General features: G+C 41.7%; 1 long non-coding RNA gene across 1 annotated transcript; it reads right to left on the bottom strand.

Moving 5' to 3' along the window:
• Nucleotides 1–2,723: 2,723 nt before the first annotated feature.
• LOC134454941 (uncharacterized) lies at nucleotides 2,724–4,635 on the bottom strand. Its single transcript, XR_010035937.1, has 3 exons — nucleotides 3,661–4,635; nucleotides 3,094–3,175; nucleotides 2,724–2,890 (listed from the first exon to the last, which is right to left on the bottom strand). It is a non-coding gene; the product is annotated as an uncharacterized LOC134454941 (long non-coding RNA).
• Nucleotides 4,636–10,487: the final 5,852 nt, after the last annotated feature.

Raw genomic sequence — 10,487 nt, 5'->3', positions numbered from 1 at the left:
CTCGGACATCCGTTCTTCATCAGCGTCCTGAAATACCAAGAACATTAAATATTAATGCAAAGTCTTATTTATCATCTGATCAGTCAAAGCAAAAGGCCTTAGCTGAGCATCCTGTGATTGCAATTTAATACATCACTCTCTACACAATCTGTTTCCATGTGACACTTCCTTATTTGATTGTGGATTATTTTTGAAATAGTTAGGAGCACTTATTTTCAATTGTCCAAAACTAGCGGGCCAGTTATCAGTTTTTCAGCCTCACATCCTACAGCAGTCATTCCTCACATAGTATTTAATCAAGACAGAGCTATAGAGTGAGGGCAAGAGTACATGAGAGATGTGAAGAGATAAGACACAGAGACAGTGAAAACTAGAGTGTGTGTGTGGGCGTAAGGAGAGAAACATAATGCATGTGCACGAGAGAGAGAGAGAGAGTTTGTGTGTGTGTGTGAGAGAGAGAGAGAGAGAGAGAGAGAGAGAGAGAGAGAGAGAGAGAGAGAGAGAGAGAAAACTAGACAGTGCGGGTGTGTGGTGTAGAGCTTAGATCGGGCCTAAGAATGAAACCCGACCCTTCCGAGCCCGCGCCCATTCCAGCCCGGCCCGGACCGGCCCATCACATTAGCTGTAAATTATGAGCCCGAGACCGATTGAAGCCCGACCATTACTTAATATTGTGGACGTTATAGCTGACGGTGTCAACTAGTTTTAAGCTTTTTTGAAGTGAACCAAACACATTTGTTAACATTTATCTTCATAAACAATGTAATAAGGACGACAAGTGTTGCATATGTGTGTTGAAAAGCATCCAAATGAATCAAAAACGGCCGACAATGTGCAGAGCATTAATGTTGAGTCCTATCGTCTTCAGGCTTCAACTGATCACTAACTTGTTTAGCCTAGGCCTACTTTTCTCATGTCGTAGGCCTATAGCCTACTCTTGCCTTGAACATTTTGATGATGATCACTACTGGATTGTTGAGGCAGATCGCAAAATATAGATTTTGCGTCGCCTTGTCAGCTGATGGCAAATTTATTTAAACTGCAGAATTGTCAATAGTCAGACGCATGGGGAGGCGGAGCATCTAGCCTACAGAAATCTCCGACTAAATTATTTAAAAAAAAAAAAAATCATATCCCAATAAGTTACCGTCCAGATGCCTAGTGAGACTCAGTTTTTACTCCCCAAAGACATTTTTTAGGCGCCCTGCGTCCGTCAGTGCCACAGCCATTTTGGCCGGTGATGAAAAAAGTTAGGCTACAAAGCCATGCATGCACTGTCACTGGGACTTCTCGTGAGCATATCGTCCGCTGAAATGTTTAATTTGACCGTCTACTACGCCTACGGTAGCCTACTTGGAGATCCACTGCCATTTTTCAGCAGAGGTAAAAGTGAAAGTGATTCGATGCTGCGATGCTGCGCATGCCATCGCATTGAGTCCCAAACGGCTTGACTAAGCAATTCATGAAACGGTTTTGCAAATGCAATGCCCTTCGTTGTGTTCACTAATAGCCTATAGTAAAATACAAAAAAAAAAAAAACAATAAACAGAAGTGTTCGACAGCAGCAGCAGCCAGCGTGAGTCAAGTGATTGGGAAGCATAACGTTATTGGGAACAACGGCACTGGTCTACCTGTTACCTGCTTGGCAGTTGAGGGAAAACTGCGCATGATATGCTGCCGTTTGCAATTTCGTAGTCTGACTTGTGCAACGTTATAGGCTAGCCTACACATAAAGAATCGTGTTTAAAAGCATCCAAGTAGGCCTACATCAAAACAATAGGCCGACAATAAGCGGACATTAGGCTACATGTTGACTAGTCAGTTTAATGTCGTCTTCATGCTGTAAACTGATCTCAAACTTCTACTTTTCTCATGTCGTACATCTGTCCTTGGTCATTTTGATGATGACCACTATACTGGATTGTAAAGGCATAGCAAAATATAGATCTTGCGTCGCTTGTCAGTTGATGGTTAACTTATTTGAACCGGAGAATTGTCAGTGGTATTTTAAGTCAGACGCAAGTGGAGGAGGAGCATCGACAGAGTTCTGACACGGGAGACACGTGAGTGCCTGGAGGCTTTCAAGACCACAGCGAAATCTCAGACTAAATTATTTTAAAAATCATGGCCAAATGCATATGAGATTCAGTTTGTCATTCGCCAAAGTCGATTATAGGCGCCCTGGCGCCCGGCAAGCCTTGACACACACACACGCGCGCGCCAGTCAATTCAGCACAGCAGTATTACGCTTGCCAGTGGAAGAAAACTGCGCATGTTGCCTTTTGCAATTTCGTAGTTTGACTTCTGCAACTTTGTAGGCTTCACACAAAGAATGTTGTGTAGAATATTTTGTCTAATCATTATCCAACATAATGTTGTCCGTGCCATTAAGGCCCTTAGCTAATAGTTAAAAAAAAGAAGAAGAAGAAGCTTGATCACTCCTGGGGCCCGGTCCGATCCGACCCGAGGATAGTGATGGAAAATACCGGACCGACCCGGCCCATGGGTCGGGTCGGGCCGCTTCGGGCTCGGGCTCGGGCAAAGAATCTATACTCTAGTGTGGTGTGAGACAGACATACAGAGACAAAGAGTGAGTGAGAGTAACCACGGAGGGGCCAGGAGGCGGGGCGAGGCCACAAGCACAAGTGAAGGAAGAAAGGTTGCATATTGGAGAAAGTGAGAGAAAGAGAGAGCAAGGGAGCAATGGAGGCCGGGAGTTGGCATATTAGGAAAAAAATAAAAATAAAACTTTACTCCTTTATCTTTTTTAATTTAAAATTTTGGAAACAAAACTCACTATTTTCTGTGCCGTTTTATGCTTGGTATCCCACTCAGCTGTGTTGAATGCCACGTGCGCCAAGTTCACTTACAAAGGATCTTGCATGAACACCTAGAGAAAGAAAAGGATACACATACCCATGCATCAGATATGAGACCTTAACATTGCATTTTTAATCACATGTAGAAAACAAATGAACATTTCAACCTTCATTTTTACATTTGCCCATTCAATTCAACTGCACCATGGTCCTTCAATGCCCTTACTTTGTATCATCTTAATATCTACATTGACACTTTGAATGCACAACTTACTGTTCTCTGTGCCGCTGAACTGTTTGTCTCGTGGTGCTGTTAAAATCATCTGCTTTGAATCACACTTTCACTGCTCAAACAACTAGAGAAAGAAGAAAACACAAGAGAGACCCACACATCAGATCTTAGGTCCACACCTTGTATTATCTAGACATATGAGGGCAGTAAGTGAACATCATTAAAACATGAAACACATAAACAGTTCAAAACCATAGTTTTGCATTAAGCCATTTCAAAAGGCACCAGAATATCCTATAATAAATTGTGCATGGGTTAGAAAGAGACAAGCTCTATAACATACCATCACAGACATATCAAAACATGAAACTACCGTTTTAAGCAATGCCTCAAAATAAGTCATTTTGCCCTTTAAGTCAGCCTTTAATGTGTTAATATCTCCAAAAAATGTTGTCTTGGGCTTCCATCACGCTAAGCTAATGCCAAGCTAATGCCCAGCCCAAGTTCAGCCCGTCTGCAGATAGGTGAAGCCTTTTTTTTAAATATGGGGCTTTCACACCTTTACTCTGCACAAAAATTTGAATTTTACATTTTGTACTCAAAACTCACTGTTTTCTGTGCTGTTCAACCACTTGGGTCCCTGTGATGCGTGCACCAAGTTCACTTAAAAATGCTCTTGCACGAACAGCTAGAAAAAGAAGGGAGAAGGGGGAGGGGACAAGATAAGGACATGCATCAGATGATTAAATTACTCTGTGATAGTGTACTAAGTGCATGAGGATAATCTGAACATTATTTCAACACAAATTCAACCTTCAAAAACCTTTTTTTATTCCGTTTTAGCCATTAGCCTGTTCAATTAATTTGGCAAAATGGATCTTTAATGCCCTTAACCTGCACCATTTTACTCTACACATTAACATTTTGTATGCACAGTTCAATGGGTTCATGCCTATGCGATTTGGAATTTTGCATTTAACGTTTTCCTTTGATGCACAACCACACAAGCAATGTTCTTGTTTGGTCTACAGTGATAGCTGCTGCTACTCCATCTGACTGAGAGCTGAATCTAGAGACATTAGCTGACCACCACCATGTGTGTTCGCTGACAAAACAAAGCATGTCCGCTCTTCACGCGGCATCGATCCAGCTAGGCACGAGCTATTACAACGGGCATAGCTCAGTAACTAATGGGTGGACTGTATTAGGAAAATTGGAAAATACGTGCGCGTCTCCTTGGTGTATGGACATGTGGAATAAAAGGAATTCACTGGCCTTTTCTTCAATATAAGGTAATACAATGAATGCAGCACAGCAAAGCACCAGGGTACAATTGAATGCAATTCCAAATAAAATATTCTTCAGTAGGTTTCCAATTATTTACATTATGAAGGTAACAAAGGCATGTGTGTGTGTGTGTGTGTGTGTGTGGTCTACAAGGAAAAAGGGGGACAGGAAAATATCTTCCAGTTAAAACTATACTGGTGCACTAACTCAGAGATACAGGACACATGGCAAATATGGAGGAAGATCGCCATCTATAGGCAACTAGCGGTAAAACAGGTTGCTGACAGTTATGGGAAGTTCCAGCATCTTCACTTTAAATGTATACAAAATCCAACGAACTTCTGCATCAAGATTATAAGCCTACACTGTCTAATAAAGGGCTGATTTATGACACACTGCACTCGAAATGACTCCACGCATACATAGGAAGCAAATAGCACCGTAAATCTGCAGTAAAGTCAAGCTAAACTCAAGGTAACTTAGCTGGAAATGAGTAGACAAAAAACGATCTCTAAAACTTCTATCTTTCATCTCACACATCACATACACAGGAAAACAAGGCTAGATATTCAATATTTCGTCAGGATTACTTACAATTTGGTCATTTATGCACATAGGATAAAGGAAACTTCAGCAGGACTTAAACAGCAAGCGGCATAGAGTCAACTAAAGGACTTACCAACTCGTGCCCAGGAACATGAATAATCTACCTGCCACTCACTGTGCACGTGAATCATGAATTCATGAGAAACACGGCAAGGGCACATGCACAAAACCCCGGCCTTTCCGACACGAGCTGTTCAGTGAAAGCGAGTTCGATAGAAAAAAAAGTCTTTGCAGATTAATGTACCTAGCCTGCTACACTGGACTAAAAAGTTACGTAACTGTGCAGTTAGCCTAATCAAAAAGAGGCACTGGCGATGAAAAGCAGAGAAACTTAATGTAATTCACACAAATTTTCGTTTCTAGCTTCAAACGAGCTCTTGAACTTGTCTAGAACTGAACACACGGCTAAAAATGGGAATTGTTGTTGCTTTGGACAGCATGCCTACCTACAAATAGACCAAGTAGTTGTATTACGCGAGAGACCGGAATGATATTCGACTGTACACCTACATCGAATTGCAAACTTAAGATGTTGACAAAATAATAATGAAACCAGTTCATTACCTTTACAGAAGTCCAAAACGTGAACAGTCCATGACCATGTGCAGCGACTTCTCCTCTGTTGGCTGCGCCGGAAATGCAGTTGTCATTGAAACAGCTTCTTCTCAATGAATAAAATCAAAGTTCTTAAGATACGATTCTAGTAAAATCTACTACACCATATCATTGACTTAATTCATTTAAACCAAGTAATAAATACTCTGGTATTCAGAGCAAATTTTATTTGCTCAAAAGTGTGTAAAATGTAGTGAATTATGCTGGAAAATGATTAATTTTACTCAATTCCATTCAAAAATGCACAAACCCATTTTTTCAGGGTTTTATCTTTCTATCATAAATGCTTAAATATTAATGAACTGCAGTCTCTCTTTTTACAGTGTGGCCACCAAACTCTTCAATTGAACCACCAGACCACAACAAAGTATCCATCTCAAAATATCAAACAGTATATTACGACAGCGCCTCTCTCTCTCTCGCTTCTGTATAATAACTGGATGAGCGAATAGCGTTCCTTCCGAGGGACTCGTTTCCGGTCGGTCGGTCGGTGGCGCGTTGTTTGAATGTGGTGGATGGCGAAACTTTGGCGTTTCAAAGTGGATGGATTGCAGTGGAGCGAGAGAGGCTGCCTTGGCGTTGGGGTTGAGGTGTGATCCAGGCTTAGAAAGTAAGGTGAACCCAAAAGGTAGGATGGCAGACGGAGGAGGGGAAGAAATGGAGCAAAGCATTGAACCTGAGCAAACAAAAGATCAGAGCCAGGTTAATGACAGTCCAGCTGATACAGGTGGATGGCAGCTGCCCAAGCAGAGGAAGTCAAAGAAAAGAACCTTTTCCACTACACGAGCGTCTGAATCTGATAGTGTCAATAGTGGCAATGAGGAAGGTACACCACCTCAATTGAAAGTAGTATTTAGATTCCAAACCCCGTGTACTGTCAATCCCATAAAGGCCAGCGAAGAAGTGTATAAATTGGTTGGTCAAGTTTTTGCAGTTTGGCCTTTGAAGGATGGTAATTTAATGATTGTGTGTCGGGACAAAGAGCAGCAAAACAATCTTATGAAATGCAAGATGTTTTTGGGGAAAGCGATTAAACCACAGGTATGGGAAGAGAAAGGTAAAGTCCTGGGAGTGATCTTGGGCGTTTCGATTGACATATCTGAAGATGAAATTAAAACTAATGCTACCGGCGCACGAATTGTTAAAGTGAAACGTCTACCTATCATTAGGAATGGAGAAAAAACTGACAGTTTGTCTGTAATGTTGGTCATGGATGAAAACGAACTGCCAGACAGAATAATGATTGGGTACGTCAGTTACAGTGTTAGGCAGTATGTTCCCCCTCCAGTTAGATGCTATAAATGCCAACGATTTGGACACATTGCCGCAGTATGCAGGGCTAGTCCCCGTTGCGCCAAGTGTGGGGGAGAACACGAATATGGGAAATGTCAGGAGGGAGCTAAAATAAAGTGCTGTAACTGTGGGGGGGAACATAGCGCTGCCTACAAAGGCTGCGAGGCGCATAAAAAAGCTGTGCAGGTGCAAAACGTGAGAGCGAATGAAAAGTTGTCGTATGCTGACGCTATTAAGAAAGTAAACAGATCAAAGCCAGCCGCCCGAGTGATTTCTGCCCCCCAGCCTTCTCCGCAAACATTGCTAGGCCCACAACTCCCGAGACACAATGTTAATGAGGATACCCTGATTGTTGACAAAGGAAAATTTGTGGCATTTATTGTTGAATGTATCAATTGCTCAGCAGCAACCGACAGTAGGACACAGAAAACTCGTATAATCGTGAGGGCAGCTAAGAAATATCTTGGTATGGAAGATTTGACAATTGAAGCGATCAATGAATTATTAACAACAAAGGTGAACGACAGTCAGCAGTCATGTGGTGGTGGTACTTGATGGTATTGTCCATACTGCAGTGGAACGCCAGAAGCTTAATAGCAAATGGTCAAGAGCTTAAGCGCTTTATTGAAAAACAGCATGATAAACCACATATTATATGCGTGCAGGAAACCTGGCTGAAACCGTTACTTGATTTTAGAATAATTGGATACACAGCTATACGTAAGGACAGAGGTGCGGGAACAGGAGGGGGAGTAGCTATGTTTATTCAGCATGGTCTTAGTTATAAGATGTTAAATTTGAATGCAGAAGTGGAAGTAATTGGGACTGAAGTGTGGACTGAGGATGCAAAGTTTGAGGTGGTTAATTTTTATAACCCATGTTTGAAGCTTACGAGAGAGTTACTTGAAGGTTTTTTCAGGCGAGGGTGTAATAGACAGATTTTATGTGGGGATTTTAATGCCCATAACACATTATGGGGAGGTAATCGAACAGATGATAATGGTCAGGTTTTGGAGGAATTTATGGATGATTGTAATTTGGTGTGTATGAATGACGGAAGGGGGACGAGATTCGATGTGGCGCGTGGGGTGGAATCAGCTATAGATCTCACCATAGTGTCAGAACAAATAGCAGGATCTGCTCAGTGGGGTGTTATTAAGAGCTCCCTAGGAAGTGATCACTTCCCTATCTGGATCAAGATAAGAGATCATAGTGTAAATCTGGAGGATACTTTGCATCCTAGATGGAATATGAGGGAGGCCAACTGGGGTTTATATAGTATGACCGCAGATGCCAAATTGATGGGGATATTGTTAAATGGTGAAGACGAGGTAGAAGAGTTGAATGAGGCAATAACAATCAAATTATGTGACGCTGCAGAGGAAGCCATAGGTATGTCTAATGGCCACAGGCAAAAGAAAATGGTACCATGGTGGACGATGGATTGCAAATTGGCGGTTAAGGATAGAAATAAAGCATTTAAGAAACTTAAGTCTAATCATTCTTTTGAAAATCTTATAGGATACAAACAAGCACAGTCTAAAGCTAGAAGGACTATTAAAGACACCAAAAAGAGATATTGGAGGGATTTTTGTGGTACTATTGGATCAGACACTAAGATAGAGGATGTATGGGGCATGATTAGGAAGATGGGTGGAATAAGGAGGGACTTTTCTCTACCAGTTCTTAAGAATGGAGAGTTTGAAGCGGTAACGAATACTGAAAAAGCGGAATTACTTGCTGAAACCTTTGTAAGAGTACATAGCTCCTGCAACCTGTCTGCTGAGGAACAAGTATGGAGGAGAAATGTGATACAAGATAATGAGGTGCTATTTGGCAGGAAGGAAGTTGGTGATAGTGCCCTTGATAAGGATTTTACTCTGTTTGAGCTGAAAAGAGCCCTTGATGGTGCGAAAAACACCTCTCCAGGCAAGGATAGAGTATGTTATAAACTGATTGAACAATTGTCTGATATGTCTAAGAGTGTGATACTTAAACTCTATAATAAGGTGTGGGAACAAGGCCGCCTACCCTCTTGTTGGAAACATTCTGTGATTGTCCCTATACCAAAACCAGGGAAGGATAAAACAGAAGCTAGGAGTTATAGACCAATTGGGAGGGAAAGTGGAAAACAGCGATCCTAGCGGTTACGTTCCAAACACCAGGGCGACCCTATTGAAACTCCCATAGACGAGTTTTAAAAAAAATCCCAAAAAGATATGACTAGGAACTATAACACCAGACACATTTTTCAGCGTACACAATAGGATGAACTACTACATGTGAAAATCTTAAGTCATTTTTTGCCCTTTTAAGAAAAATAGAAATTGTGCCAATCTGGTCGGAAACGGACTACAGCTCCCAGCATGCTGTGCTTCGCGCCTCGTTGACAACACAGAGAAACAAATGAACGCGAATGAACGCAAGTTCTTCGCATATCTTCACATTCTTGTAATCCTTTGAGTTCCACATTGTCTTCTTATTAAACATATATACACGCGATCATTTTGGTTTGGTTTTAACTTCTCTAGTAGATATGATGGCTTCTGTGGTGACGAGTAACCACCTCTCTGGCTCATGTTTGGCTATGCTAATTTGGCTATGCTAATTACATGGAGTAAACACGTCACACATGCCAGTCAGTGTAGTTCTGTATTAGCTTTTTAAAGAATATTAAAATCAGTTCAGATCAGTGAAAAACCGAACATTTTACCACCTGATTCGATAAAACGGGCCAACATGCCTATAATATGACTGCCACTACTTCTACTTCGTCGGCAGGGCCGAGATGTAATTTTTCAAAGAAAAAACCCATTCATTTGTTGCAGGGGCTTGGAACGTTGCCAGCAGGGGGCGATGAGATTACTTTCCCTCCCAATAGCCTTGACATCGAATTTGTGTAAGTTAATGGAAAGGATGTTGACTAAGAGATTGGTGCATGAGATTGAGAGGAGGGGTCTTCTCTCTCCACATCAAAGTGGCTTTAGAAATGGGCGCACGACTATGGACCCAATTGTTGTGTTGGAAAATGAAATTAGGAAAGCTCAGGTGAATAAGGAAATGGTGCTGGCAGTCCTGTTCGACATAGAGAAGGCCTATGATATGTTATGGAAAGAGGGTCTTTTGTTGAAGTTGAATAAAATGGGAATTGGTGGGAAAATGTACAACTGGATTAAAGACTTTCTGAATAATAGGACCATTGAAGTGAGGGTTGGCGCAAGCAATTCTGGAACATATTGTATTGACAATGGGACTCCTCAAGGGAGCGTGTGTAGCCCTATTTTATTCAACATTATGATTAATGACGTGTTTAATAAGGTAGATCACAGGATTGATAGGGCCCTCTATGCTGATGATGGGGCCCTGTGGGTGAGGGGTAAGAGTGTTGATGGCGTACAGCGTAGGATGCAGGATGCGGTAAGTATGGTGGAGAAATGGTCCCAAGAATGGGGCTTCCGCCTGTCTGTGGAAAAAACACAAGTCATCTGTTTTACCAAAAAACGAGTGATTCCTAATGTGAAGTTAAGACTATATGGACAGATACTCAAACAAGTGGATAACGCAAGATATTTAGGGGTATGGTTTGACGTGAAACTCACATTCAAGGCACATTTACAAAAGATAGTTGATAAATG

The sequence above is a fragment of the Engraulis encrasicolus genome, chromosome 9 (genome assembly GCF_034702125.1).
Source record: "Engraulis encrasicolus isolate BLACKSEA-1 chromosome 9, IST_EnEncr_1.0, whole genome shotgun sequence".
In the NCBI taxonomy this organism is placed as follows: domain Eukaryota; kingdom Metazoa; phylum Chordata; class Actinopteri; order Clupeiformes; family Engraulidae; genus Engraulis; species Engraulis encrasicolus.
The sequence above is the reverse complement of the archived record's forward strand: the minus strand, read 5'-3'. Positions and strand labels throughout refer to the sequence as shown.